Source organism: Dermacentor albipictus, chromosome 6 (assembly GCF_038994185.2).
Source record: "Dermacentor albipictus isolate Rhodes 1998 colony chromosome 6, USDA_Dalb.pri_finalv2, whole genome shotgun sequence".
Taxonomy (NCBI): Eukaryota; Metazoa; Arthropoda; class Arachnida; order Ixodida; family Ixodidae; genus Dermacentor; species Dermacentor albipictus.
The window spans coordinates 31114322-31128842 of NC_091826.1; positions in this window are offsets into that span (position 1 = coordinate 31114322).

The following is a 14521-nucleotide window of genomic DNA, read 5'->3' on the forward strand; positions in this document are numbered from 1 at the left end:
TAGATGGTGCAGTTAAATGTCAAGTGAGCCTTAGAACACTCGGTTTGTTCTAAAAGCTTAAGCCAAATTTGAGCTCATTTCGAGTGGATGGGAGCCTCACATGGGAATTATCACAATTAATTTAGTTACGTGGCCTCTAAACGCACCAGGTACGTGGTTTCTTTCTTTGTTCAATATCTCGTCTTCTGTTGCACTTGAATTATGCTGACCAGGTTGATGTGATCTCTTCGATTCGGGTTTGCCCCGCATGAAAGTTCTTTCAAATTGCTCACGGGAAAATGCGTCATGCATGTCATTTTGTGTAATCCGTCTTTCAACATAAAAAAAAACGTGATCAAATCTTCACCTTGACATGCTCATTCGACTACCCGCGGCTTACATGCTGCTCTTAATATGGTACTTTTTCATTATTAAATATGGAAATAAAAAATTAACCATTGTCTTACTAAGTTAGCTATCAACCAGATCGGTGCCTACTTTTGATCGTATGTTTAGCTTCGCATGATTAGATTTCAATGCGACGAATAGCTTATTTCAGTCTTACAGTTTTAGGCTAGAAAGAACAGTGTACCCGTGTCTAGCCTTCAAATGTACTGTTTGGTTTGGTGTAAGTGGAAACGTATAAACCTCATTTACGAGTACATGAGTAGACATCGCGTTTCGCAGTAAAGCACTGACTGTTGAAACTCAGATTAGGCAACAGTCTTAGAACATGGGAAGTAAACCACAGCACCCTACAGAGTTCAAAAGCCTTATCATGAAAAAGAAACCTTGTAGGGCTATACATAGGTGTTGTGGTACAAGGATTATCTTCTACTTTTCAAAGTGCCCCATCCACCGCATCTTCCTTGTTGCTCATGGCATTGCCTTCACCGAAGCTTTCAGTGGATCAGGTTATCGTGTGGCCGAGAACTTGGCGTCTTCATTAGCGCCCGAAGAACAGAGGACGTGGTAGCAGACGTTGCGTAGGAAACATATACATGCCCTCCGTCAATCGTTCTACCTCAAACTGGTTAACGACTGCCACGGCTTCCGCCATAGCGCGCAGTTTTATGGATCTCGCTTTGTAGCGTCGTCTGCTGATACTCTCCCGGACAGCAGACGACGTGGTTGTGAACGTCCCTGAAGCATGCCGCTTGCTTTGACGTACCCCGTTACTATTTCTGGTCAGAGCTCAAAGCTTCGAGAGGAAGCTGTAGCTCGGGGGTTCCTATCCAAACACACGGGAAAGGAGAAATCGTTTTTCTCGGCAACCACTGCACCAAATTTGACTAGGTCTGTTGCATTTAAAATAAAGAGGTTATGAGCTGGTGGCTGTTGGTAGCAAATCTTTGATTTAGGCCATCCATATTTTAATAAAAATTGTTGAAAATTGCAAATTTTCAGAAAACGGAACTATTAAGTTTACAGCTTTGTAACTCAGCAATGAAAATAAAACATCACAGTTCTACAAATTGCATCTAAATTGGTCGAAATTGATGCATTATATATGGCTCCCAAATAGACCGTGGATAGGTGTGTAGGACTTTTGCAAAAGCCCTTGCAGACAATGTAACAAATTTGCCTAGGATGTAAACTAATAATAAAATGTGACCGCTTCGGATGCTTTAACCGATGCGCTTTACAGAAATGCGATATTTGTTCTTAGTGCAGAGCTACGAAATTGAAAACTTTGTTCAAAACTTTCTTTTTCAAGCTTACCGCTTCCTGAATGCTCCTTCTAAAAAAAGTGGGGCCCTAAATGAGAACTCCGCTTCCAAGAGTCATTTGAATTCGACATTCTCTCTAAGATGCAACAAATTTGATTAAAATCAGCCCAGTGGTTGTCTCAGAAAATCGCTTCTTCGTTTTACATGCGTTTTAATCGGCGACAACGTACAGTGGGGCCCGAGCTAAAGCTTCCTCTTTGCAGTACTGCACGTTCTTTTTTTTTTTGTGCGGGAGCCGGCAACGCGAAGACGAGCGACTTGCTGCATTCTCGACGTATGCGGGTTTTCGCTTGATACTTCTTACTTTTTAACCTCGCGGCACTCGACTTGAGACACTCGAGGAAGCAAGCGTGCGCAAGCCGTATCGTTTCTTTCTGTGGCGTCAGTGAAGGACGGTCCCCGATAACGGACCTACTGCTGCTGCATGCTGTTGCCGTGCGCTCATTCATGCGGGCAGAACGGATCGGGCCTCGTTGGACCCAACCCGCCGTGATTGCTTAGTGGCTATGGTGTTGGGCTGCTGAGCACGAGGTCGCGGGATCGAATCCCGGCCACGGCGGCCGGATTTCGATGGGGGCGAAATGCGAAAACACCCGCACATGAACGATGTAACTAACCAAGCGGGTTGCAACCCTAACGAGCGGGCCAACTGCCTGGCGCGTGAATTCACGAACCGCGCCCGAGATAACGGTCCGGCTCTCCCGCAGGATTGCTCCTTCAAAGATAATCTTACGACCTTTCATGAAATCACATTACAGACAAAGCAGGAGAAAATTCCCTCCCCCCAGCCCGAAACTGAACAGGGCTCAGGCTGTTACTTTCAGACTTTTACAGACGAGATCCTACCTCACCCCTAGAGCGCTGTGTTGGATAGACCCGAACTTCCCGCAATCGTGCTCCAAATGCGGTCACGCGTGCTGCTCCTTCGACCACATGCTCTGGCTGTGCCCGTACAACGTGGGCTCCGACTTTCATAACAAGTCCCAGTGGGAGGCCTTGCTGAAGAGCTCTGATTTCCCAAGCCAACTAGAGGCCGTCCAGAAGGCCCGCGACGTCGCGGAGAGTCACCACCTCCCTGTCCCGTCGTGGGCGGAGCCACCAACTTGATCGGGGAGCCTTCGGTCCCCCCAATCGAGTTCCTCAGGACACTCTTAATAAAGTTCTTGTCACTGTCACCCGTGTACTTAGATTTAGGTGCACGTTAAAGAACCCCGGGTGGTCGAAATTTCCGGAGTCCCCCCACTACGGCGTGCCTCATAATCAGAAAGGGGTTTTGGCACGTAAAACCCCATAATTTCGTTGGACCGAATTTCAGTTCGCGCGCCTAACTTCCCGTCTCCCTTCAGGGCTTCTTGTTTGACCACAGTCGCGGCCTGCGAGTTGTCATTTTAGCATTACCGATTGCCATCGGCCCTACTGTGCTGTGTCATGGGGTCGCACCGATCGCTCGCGTCTTGGTCCAACCAAGAACCTACGAGGGTGATGCAGAAAGTAATGCCTCCAAGCCCGCTACTTTGCCAATAGTACTCCAAACGTTTTGAATTTTTTTCATTGACGCACTGATGTCTAGGCTATATAGAATGTCACTCGCCTAACCTTCCTATCTCTTCTCGTTCTAGAGTAATCGCGCATTTCCATGGCATCCAGTGGCGACTTCCGGTTGAAACAGTGGGCTGCAATTGAATTTCTGACCGAAATCCAGCCGCGTCAAATCTCCACGATCAGCGACGAAGTGGGCGACCCGCAACGGCCTCTGGCGACGATAATCGACATCAGGTGGACGTGTTGATTCGTGGCAATCGCAGGGTCAATCAATGCGAGATCGCAACAACACTCGTCATTTCCACTGGTTTGAGGATCCACATCATTAAGGAGCGCCTGCGTTACAAGAATGTTTGCGCTCGCCGGGTACCACGGCAACTGATGACTGACACGAAATAGTCGAGGAAAAGTACCCATGAACGAGCGCAAATTTTGAAAACTACACTGTAAAATATTTTACACCCCTTAAAGTGAGAGAGGGTGTAAATGTGTCTATAGCTCACACCATAATGGTGTTATTTACATGAAGGACTCCCTAAGTGTGGGAGTTATAGACACATTTACACCCTTTTCACTGTTAAGGGTGTAAATTATTTTACAGTGTAGGCTGTGGAAGCTGCGCGAGAAATTCGCTCAAGAAAAGTTATCGCTCGCCGCGTTCCGTCCATGCTTCGCTTCAAGCCAACAGCGTTTGCTCGCGCGAGCATGCAAGTGAGGCTCCATGGCGACGGGTCGCGAAAAAAAAAAAGCCTCGGAAACAACAACAAAAGTAAAAAAATATGTTCTAAAACAACGCATTAGCAGCCATGTACCACGGTGTGTTTGTTTCTAAGGATTGAAACTTGTTTCCTTCAACGCTGAGCCTACATAAAATAGAACAGTTGCGCGCACAACTGCGGTCAAAAACACGTCGATCTTTATCCAAGTGAGAACGGAGCCACTGCAAGAACTGCTACTGCTAGTAGCAGTAGTGGTATAGCAGTAGTAGCAGGGCACAGCCACTGCTAGTCTCTCAAGCGTTCACAGCTTTGGCTGCTATGTATGGAACGGAGTGTAGTTAGCGATTGTGCGTGTTCGTTCTGCACTTAGGAAAGTACAGATCGCTTTGAAATTTAGGTCAGTGAAGACAGATGAAGCGTAACAAACGAATCTACAAGCCCGAAGATCAGACAAGTCCACCTATACTTCCCATCTTTCCAATGGCGGCAGAGCGATCGCAGCGCCAGAATTCCCTCTAGTGGTTATTGAACGAAACTATGATAGCACTTTCTTACACCCACTAGATAAATATGTACACGGGAAAAGAGGAATTTCCGCTGCTGCATTCGCCTTTTGCAAGAACAGCGTTCCTCTTGATGTGTTAGATATATTCGCAACTTGCGCGTTTCTTTAAAGACACATTTTGCAACACATTCCTGGAACACTCTGCTTGAGTTTCACTATTTGCTCTACGATACAGTATCCTAGTGTACTAACCGCATGCCCTGTTGGCATTTTTTTCCAAAGTGCGTATTCAATAAAACCCGACCACATACCCTTTGGCTGGGGCTCCAGATGTGTTTGCATTAACTTCTATGACCTGTAGACATTTAGCACAGAATTCTGGGAACAGCTGAGACAGCTCGTGCCGGTGCTTCTACGCGATACTTACCTGATGCGTCGCAGCAGCTTATTTTCTCAAGCAATGTTAAAGGTGTTCCTGTTATGGTGGCCGTATTACTCGTTAGTTGTACCCTTTAGAAATGCTCCATAGGTTTGTGGGCGTTCAAGTGTGTGGAAACAGACTTACTTACAGACTGAGTAAACTAGCGCGAAGGTGTTGCATCTCGAAGTGTCGCAACTAGATGCGGTGTCACGCTTAGGTAACCTCGTTAGTTGGATTTTTATTTTTTTTTACAAAGGATGTGCCCGACGAATTAAAACTGAAACTCCCACCAAATAGAGTAGGGAGAATTTTTTTCTTTTTTTTGCCATAATTCTCCACGGGTTTCACCTCAAAAAGCCAAATTCCGTCGTTACCGACTAGGAACGGTATTCAGGGGCGTCGAAGTTTCTTTATAAACCCGAAGTGTCCTCTGTCTCGAGAAATGTAAATTGTCTTCGTAAGGTCGTGCTGTCTGTCAAATCCTCAACGCGCCCAATTTCGATGCTTTTTCGAAGCTGCCATGCGTCCGGAACTTCCGAGCCTGGATACAGGCGGCAAAACGAAACTGCCCGTGTTCGTGGCGGGAAAGAGAAAAAAAACGTGTCCAGCCATCTGTTGGCTGTTTCCGGAACTAAGCGGCACACACAATCGCGCTTCGGCTCTCCTGCAAGCTGCCCCGCTCAAGACGTTGATCGTACTTGTCTCCGTCTTCAGATCATCTTCCTCTCTTCACGCTCTCTCCCCCCCCCCCTCGTCCCCGTCGCCCTTGCACACGAGGATACACCGCAGTTTCTTTTTTCTGCTTTCCTCTGCACAAACGTGTCCGGTGGCTCGTGTAAACTGGAAAAAAAAGAAAAAGGAGGTAAATAAAGCCAACAAAATGGACAAGAACTGCTGCTCCAAGCGTCGGTCTGTTGGGCTTGAAGTTTTCGTCCCAAGTTTTGCAGCGGTGTGCGCATCTTATCGCCATTCCAGATCGCCGCCGACAGGTCTTCCAACAGCCGTCGAGAAGACGTGGCTGCCTTCTTTTTTGTTGCCGCCAGCGTCTTTTTTTTTTCTTTCTTTGCTTCCCGCTAGCTTAAAGCGGTTCTGCCTCGGAGATTACAAGAGGGTCATTGCAAAATTGGCATTTCCTTCTCTTTCTGCTAAGCAGTTTCGCAAAAAAAAAAAACACACACACACACACAAAGAAAAAGGTACTTGGTGTCGCTAGAGTCCGCAATATCGCAGCCAAGCAAAACACTTAAAAACACGTCAACGGAATGAGAGCGTAGGCAGTTGACACGCATTCACTTTTTTGGGTGCTGTCCTGAGATGCTTAGATAAATCGGCCCCGCACAGCAAGTATTTTTTTTTTGTGATAAAAAGAAGAAGTTGAGGTCATGAACCACGTCGAAATAAATGTTCGACATTTCTGAGCATTCATTCATTCATTCTATTATATTGTTAATCTGTCAGCGCTCTGAAGACCTTTAGCAGAAGAAGGTGCAGACGAGGCGCTTAACGGACGACCTAATGCCCGTTACGGCGGAATATTTTCTTGATAAACCACCCCAGTAAATCACGATTTCTCGGCAAATCATGATCCGGTAGCGTTTGTGAACCTAAGTGACCCGTTTTGCGCATAAGATAGGCGTGTAGACTCGAAACCGTGAGCTTAATAAGGCTAGGCTTAGTCTAATGACTGGTGCTCTGTCAAGGCTTTGAAGCACGCTACATTTTGCTGCTTGTATCAAAGCAGACGATATCATGGCGCCACGAAGCTTTCCTTTTTTTTTTTTTGCTGCGTCGTAACAGTCACTATAATGTGATGGTTACAGGAACAAATTGTCCCTTAAGTTATGCTAAACCATTGCGTACAGCAAGCCACCCTGAGTTCAGAATGTATTAAGAGTTATGCAGTGTGGTGCAGAGTCGAACGCAAGGAATTCAAGCTTGGTGGAGACACACTTCTGTTTCTACTGACTGTCATTACCGACGGAAGCGAGTGTTTCACCTACAACGTAAATTCCTTAAAGAACGTCAGACGCTAACAAACCAGCAACTTCTTGACGCACACTGAGTGCATTGATGATCGAAGGGCATCGATCGACGACAGTAAAATACTGTGGCTCTTTTAATCGACATCGGCAGTGTCGCGACGAAAGCGAAGGCGCTCTTCCTCATCAAGCGTAAATAACTGCGATAGATCTTGATGGCAGGCTGACAAGAACAAATGCGATCGGCGAAGAGCCTACACACAAATCAAAGGTCGGAGATAACACTTAATCACGCGTTTCGACTTCGTTTGTAGGCAAGTTTGTCAACTTTCATGACGAACGCCAAAATATTTTCTTTGCGCTTTTGCCGAACCTTTTTTTTTTCAGGTCGCTCCGAACCAATATTAATGTCGTCTGCTCTTACTTCTGCAGCTCAGGGCACCAAGAAACTAGCAGACCCGGACGGCTGTCTGGGTGTTGCCGAACCTTTCTTTCAGGCTTTTTTTTTCAGGTCGCTCCGACCCAATATTAATGTCGTCTGCTCTTACTTCTGCAGCTCAGGGCACCAAGAAACTAACAGACCCGGACGGCTGTCTGGGTGTTTGCGCTTGTTAGTTTTCGGAAAGCTCCTCATCGAACACGTGTGAACGGCGGTAATGCGTTGAAAAGACGAATCACATTGGTCGACCGGAGAAGCGTATAATTTGAGGCGGGTCGAGTTGTCTAGGGCTGTGCGTGAGTGTCCTCCCCTGAACGGCGAAATACAAATCGGTGGAAACGGGTTCCAGCTCGTTTCGGACGAATTAGGGACGCACCAGCGTGAACGCTGTCGCATAGTTGTTGGCGTATCGAATGCGACACGCTTCTGTCGCAGTCTGTAGCAATAGACTCAACGACGGCCCGGAACGAAATTCCTGCCACCGACGAAACCGACGCCGCCTTGACTGCACATTTTCTTCTTCGGCATCTAGGGACGTGGGCAAATCCCGCAGCCTTAAGTGGCAAGGTTGGGACGGAACAAAATAAAGTTTTGTGGCCAACTCGAAAGCTTGACAGCAAGTTTCAACAGTGGACAACCGTGGCCGAAACAAGCTAGTACTTTGCTTCTCTTTTATGCATGTAGTGCGCGTAAAGCAGCTGCGTGAAAAAGAGGACCGAGGAAGCCACTTCGAGAGATTAGATTTCGCGGTGATATCCCGCTGGAGTTGGCGTAAGCACGCTTTTCGTAGATGAGAGACATAGATATCAGTTCTATAGCTCGAAGTTATTACTGTTTTGTCAACTTGACATGTCATGTATACTTGACGTAGGTCAGCTGTTATTCTGGTGAAGTCCAGTGTGCAAGAAGGATAACCTAGCTACTACCAAGTGGACTTGTTCACCCCACTAACCAACTGCAAAAAAAAAAAAAGAATTGAATTTTTTCGCAGAAATTGGTCAAAAGAAAAGCCTGTAGCTAGCTCAATTAGCGGTGCATCTAAAGAGTGAAAAGTTATGTAGATCCCATACTGTGGGAATCGATGTCTGCAAAGCGTTCCGCGCTGGATGCTTTGATTGACGATAATTAGCGATGATGTTGGCGGCCAAAGCTTAATCTCTTCAACGTTTAGTCTAACACGAGTCTGGTGAGTTGGTGTTAAACGTTGCCTTACGGGCACCACTGCTGTTTGTCAGCGTAGCACACAGAACACACAGGGAAGCGGTGTTTGCTCGAGGCGCTGTTGGGCGCCATATTTCATAACCTCCGAGAGGGTTGAGCACAGCCATTGCCTCGCGTGGCACATCGCACTGTGGCAGAAGTATTAAACTTCAATCGGATTGTGGGGCTATACGTGCCAAAACCACGATCGCATGATGAAGCACGCCGTCGTGGCGGACTCCGTAATAATTTTGACAGGTGTTCTTTAACGTGCCCCAGAATCTAAGTGCACGTGCGTTTTCTATTTCACCCCCGTCCAAATGCGGCCTCTCAAATCCGCGAGCTCTAGCAATCTACCGCGGCGGGCAAAGAAGTGTTGATTTGACGGTCGACCGCTCCCTTAGTGCCGCCTTGGCCCGGCGGTGCCCTTTCATTAATGCTGCTCTGCTTCTGCTCGCCCTGCGTAGTTTGTCCGCTTGACATATTTGCATGGTGGCTATTTTTGAGAAAGAGCAGCAACGTACTCTACCGTACCTCGAATTTGGGCTAATCCAGTTTACCCGCAACCGTAGCTGGGCTGCGGGGAAACTGTAGGGTTTGCTTGCCTTCTCAAGTCACCGACCCCCCCTCCTGTATGGGAACTGCCAGGTCTATATAGTTACGTCCCCTTGGATTCGCACCTTCCTAGAAAGGGAAGCCCTGCAGTTTCTGCAGTGCTTCTGAGGGGAGTCACGGATAATTGCAGCAGTCAAGAGGTTAATCTGGGGACGGCCAGGGAGCTCCAGAGGGCATTGTGTACATTCGAAGCGGTGGGGTGAAAACGAGTTTCTAGTGTACTGTACCCTTTCCTCTCTCACTCACCCGTGCCATGTATGCACAGGCTGTGACCCCCCCCTGACGCGGTGTGCCTGACAACAGCAGTAGGAATGTCGAAGGAAGAGGCAGAAAGAGAGCATCGCTTGAAAACTCTAATCGCGTTAACTGACATTCCCCTCTGCCATCCGAAATGCTAGTAAATGCATCAGCGGTGGTACACTGTCGTCAACGATTTCGCTGGCATTTATCAATCCGCGCGAACGCCTTATTCTCACAGCTTAGATTACTGGTGGTCATATATGACTAGGCACTGACACGAACGCACAGAGAAACGTCATTCCTCTTACTATCTTACCTCTGGTAGGACAGCTTACTGCTATCACTTGCATCCGGTCGCAGCCAGCTATCGGCCAAAACTTTAAACGGCGGCGTCCAGTCGCTGATGACGCATCTGAGCACACTTTAGGTATTCTTCATTTCAGCAGCTTTGGATGCCTGGTATTGGCTCGGCGGCTCGCAAACCGCGTTTACTCGGCGCAATTCGTGGTCTCGTTTTCGGCGCAGTTCTTGTTTTTCGAAAGATACCCACCCTTACAAAAATGACTTTAGACTATATATAGAAAGTCTATAGACTTCTTATAGACGACCTTTCCTTTCTATAGATTTGGCCTTTTGTTGATACAAAGTCTGTAGACTGTCTATAGACGAAAGTCGATAAAGTTTCTATTTCTTTTTGTCTATACGCAGTCTATAGACGGTCTATAGAAAAAAGTCGATAAGGTGTTTGCTCTTTTTTGCCTACTTCCCCTCTATGGACTACCTATAGACGAAAGTCGATACAGCTTCTATCTATTTTTCTCCATACTTTGTCTATAGACTTTCTATAGACGAAAGTCAATAAGGTTTCTATTTCTTTTGTCTACTCGCAGTCTATAGACAGTTTATAGAAAAAAGTCGATAAGGAGTATGTTTCTTTATTGTATCCTTCCCCTCTATGGACTACCTATAGACAAAAGTGGATTACGGTCTCTATCTATTTTTGTCCATACTCTGTCTATAGACTCTCTATATTAGACAGTTAATAATAATAGTCGGCTAAGGTTTCTATTTCTTTTTCTCTCCTGGTGTATTGAATGTCTATATAAGAAAGTCGATAATATGTAATGCCGAGTTCCCGTACTCCCCGCCCTCTGCGAAGGCGATGATATGGCACTGGTTCATGCGCGACCGGCACCGCGTGCAACCCCGGCGCGGCGGGCAAACCGTGCAGACTGCTAGTCGTCATTCGGTGCAGCTGCACCGAACGAGGATCGCGGCGGAACAGGCAACGTCCGAGTCACAAAGGTCTTCCAGGCACCCGAAGGCCCTAATCCTGGCTGCTTCCCGGACGTACACTTCGCGAGACCAGCTGGTGAAGGTCAGATGGTGATGATGTGGCAAAGGTGGTGAATAAGTCGCGAAAGCCGGCAGACCAGGTGGTGAATTCACCACCTGGTCTGCCTCTGAGTTGTCGTGGTATTGCATGTCTATAGATTAACAATAGACAAACATCGTTAATCTGGGCCCAACCCGTGTACGCTGTAACCAAGCGCAGGTACCGGTGGATAATACGTAGCTGCGTTTGATATAAGCCACTGAAGTTGTATACTGCTGAGATTGCTGTAGAGCCTATTTGTAGACATTAGTATACACATAGTGTATACCTCCGCATTTGTTGACCACATGATATGATCTACGTAGTCGGTCTCGGCAATCCCAAGACAGTCTTCACAGTTGTCGCATCACTTTTGCGGCAGTAGAATAAAGAAAGCAAAACGCCGATCCAATTGTTATAATAGTAGTTATGAACGCCAGCTTCAGCTACAAGTGGATTCCAAACAGGCATCGAGCTAACAGCAAGGACACTCGTAATGTTTGTAGCTGACAACGCGGACTTTGTGAATGTGCGATGAACCGATGTCGCGCATGTGGTGTTCGCGTTGTGTGTCGTCCGATTCTCGGATACTTTTCACATTTTCTTCATACCTCGGCTGCGTCACTAACATAGGGCGGTTTTTTGTTGACTGATATCCTGCACTATAAACCCATCAAAGTTTCTCATTTACTTAAAATAGGTGCCAAATTATCAGAGCCCACCCAGTATTTCGCCGGCGGTATGCCTGGGCAGCCACGCATATGAGTACCTCAATGCTGTACTGATTGCTTTGACCTATCACCAGAACAGAAAATTAGCACTAACATACGTGTGGGCATCACATTTGGTGGTACGCTGGAAGATATGCTACAAGTACGCTGTATTACTAATCGACGCTGGCAATAATGCGTCTGAAACGTTTGAAGGGCCCTGTAATGGCTTTTACAAACAGCGCATTCAAGTTAGCGTTCCAGTCTCATACGATAGCCCACAGCGTTTGTCATACAACCTGCCAGCGCATTTCCTTCGTCCACGAAAAAAGATGAATAATGGTGATAAAGATGAAAAAGCCACCCGTTCCGGCGCGCATGGCGCGCCGAGAGAGAGCGAAAAAAAAAAAAATGAAGGAGGAAAAGGCGCTCACACTCCTCCGAGCGCGCGCGCTCGCGCGCGCGGAGCTCCTGCGCATGCGCGGAGATTTTGCGCATGCGCGGCGGTGCGCCATCTCAACGAGTGCGCCAGGCACGTATACGGTTGTACCGGTGTGCGGTGTCCGCCTGAGCGTTGGTGTCTGTGTATGCGTGTCATCTTTGTGGCATCACACGTCAACTACACTATACGGTAAGCTTTAGCAAAGATGTTTTGCGTCAATAGCTCATGATTATGTGAGCGCATTTCGTAGCGCGAAGCGGCTGCATGTAGCGCAGGCGACTCGGGTATAGTGTCGGTTTGTCGTTGACATAGTTTCATAACGCGCTCTTGTTCTCGCTTCTACTATACGGAATGTTTTACGGCGAACGATCGCTCGGGCTTGTTGATTTTCGCATAATAGTTTAGGTGCGTAAAGAAGGAAGCTACACCATGTATTAACTTGATATTGAGCTACCACTAAGCGGATTGTGTATGTTGGGCAGCCAGTGTGGCAGATCTCATTTCGTGGCGCTTGATCCGGCCGCGATGAATGCTGCGCCGCATGTGTAGTGAAATTCTCGTGACACGCTTTAAGTATATATCTCGAAATTGTGTTAGCATCAAGAATGTTCTGACAGACATGTATAGTTAAATAACTGCTAACGTACTCGGATGAAAGGCCGTGTTTGCGGGGCATGCATCAGCAGTGTGTGCACTGCCGTTTTCGCATTGTTTTTAAGGTAGCAGTATTTTTAAGGTTTCTGGCAACCAATCTAAATAATTTTGGGAAGTTACAGCAAGCAAAACACGAGACTTGAAGAAATGTCAAGCGAAAATCTCTAGATTCACCCAATCTATTTATATGCAACCACAAACGCTTTTCGAGCATGAAACCTGCGATAAGCTCAGTCACCCGCAGCTTCGCAACTTAGCCGAAAAAATTGGAGCACAATAAATTAGTCGCTCCGGGAAGCACCTTTACACGTTTCAGACTGAAGGCATTGTGTTTGACGGTAGTTGGAAGATTTGTTTTTTGTCTCTTTTTTAAACAGTTTAGCAGCAGAAGTTATCTTTCGAGCTATATGAAAAGCGTTAAGCGCCTTTCGATGCTTCGGGGTTATGCAGTTTAGGTGCTCTTAATCTATAGGCAGCTGCTGGCGCAGATTCGCATTGTGCCAGTCGTTCACGCTATGAAGCCCTTGTCGTGCGCAATAAGTGTTCCGGTTTTCATTACTGTTGCATGTAGTGCCGTCATCTTGGACAGACTGCATACTATATGCGCTGTACAAAAGAATAAAGAGCCAGATTATCAATTTGGTGGTCTTTTCTTAGTAGATAACGCACAGATTATTCAAATAATTCAGTGGACATTGCATTTGTTCTACCCTTATTAACACACCTAAGAGATCGTAACATGTTTTAGTTGATAAGTGACCTGATCAGTACGCCCCCATTCATGCGCATTCTACTGAAAGTGTGGCAAATGTATTCATCTCGAAGTATGAGAAAAGAGACAATGCAGACTGTTCTAAGCGGAAATAAATTGCAAATGTTAACGTGATTGTTCAAAACTGCAGTCAGTATGCTGAGCATGTTCGATCGGCACGGGCACATTGCTTTAACACCTGAAAAATGTGCACAGTCCAGCAGGGTATCTTTGTTTCAACAATTATTATTATAGGAATCGTTTGGGATTCTCACATTTCTTTCGTTTTTATGAGTACACTGTGTGTCACATGAACCTGTCTTGAAACGAAGCGTACCGTTGCTAACACCGGCTACCATTATGGTTGTCTAACTGCTTATCATACTATAATATAACGAAACATCATAATGGTACTGATTAATATTGCCATGTAGTCTTTAGTCATAGGTAAACAAAGTTAACTAGAGGCATAAGTGGTGAGAGCAAATTATATAGAAAACTACTATTGAACCGTAAAAATAACTCATTGTATGAGTTTTCCCTCAAATTGTTGCATTTGTTTTACGCGTGTCTCTGTCTTCCGTGCTGTACTCGTGTGGCCATCAATTACGAACTTGCCGAAGCCCTTGTCAGCTTTATTAAACAAGGGATTCAAGTCGGTTGCATCTAATACTACATGTTAAGTGACTGACGTGTTATTCGTTTTATCTAAATATTATGGACTGGCACTACTTGGCAAGCATTAAACCATAGTATTTTTTATTGCACTTAAGCTGCAGGCGCAATAGATTGCCAGAAAATTTTCATGAAAACAGCCAGGAAAGGCTTGGAAAAAGATCGGGAAACTTTAAATTGGCCACATAGGTATGCTGTCTTGTTACATGTCAAAGTTTCCAGAAAGTCTCTGTGTTAAATATATTTTTAAAACGTTTCACTTCATAAAAATTGAAGGAAATTGGTTCTATTTATTGAAAAAAAAAAGAAAGTTAAGCAGACTGACAAGGCATTTCTTACTCAATACGTTTTTTTTTGCGTTAACTAAACGTCCTGAACCTCGATAGCCTAGAAAAAATTTTCATCTTTCAAAGCACCTTAAATAATTTACTGTGATAGAATTCATTCGAACTATACTATCAGTTCTGTTTCCTAGGAGGTGCATATCTGTCGTGCCATGACACAAATGCTCGTGTGGTATTTCGGGTGCTCATGTGGTATACCTA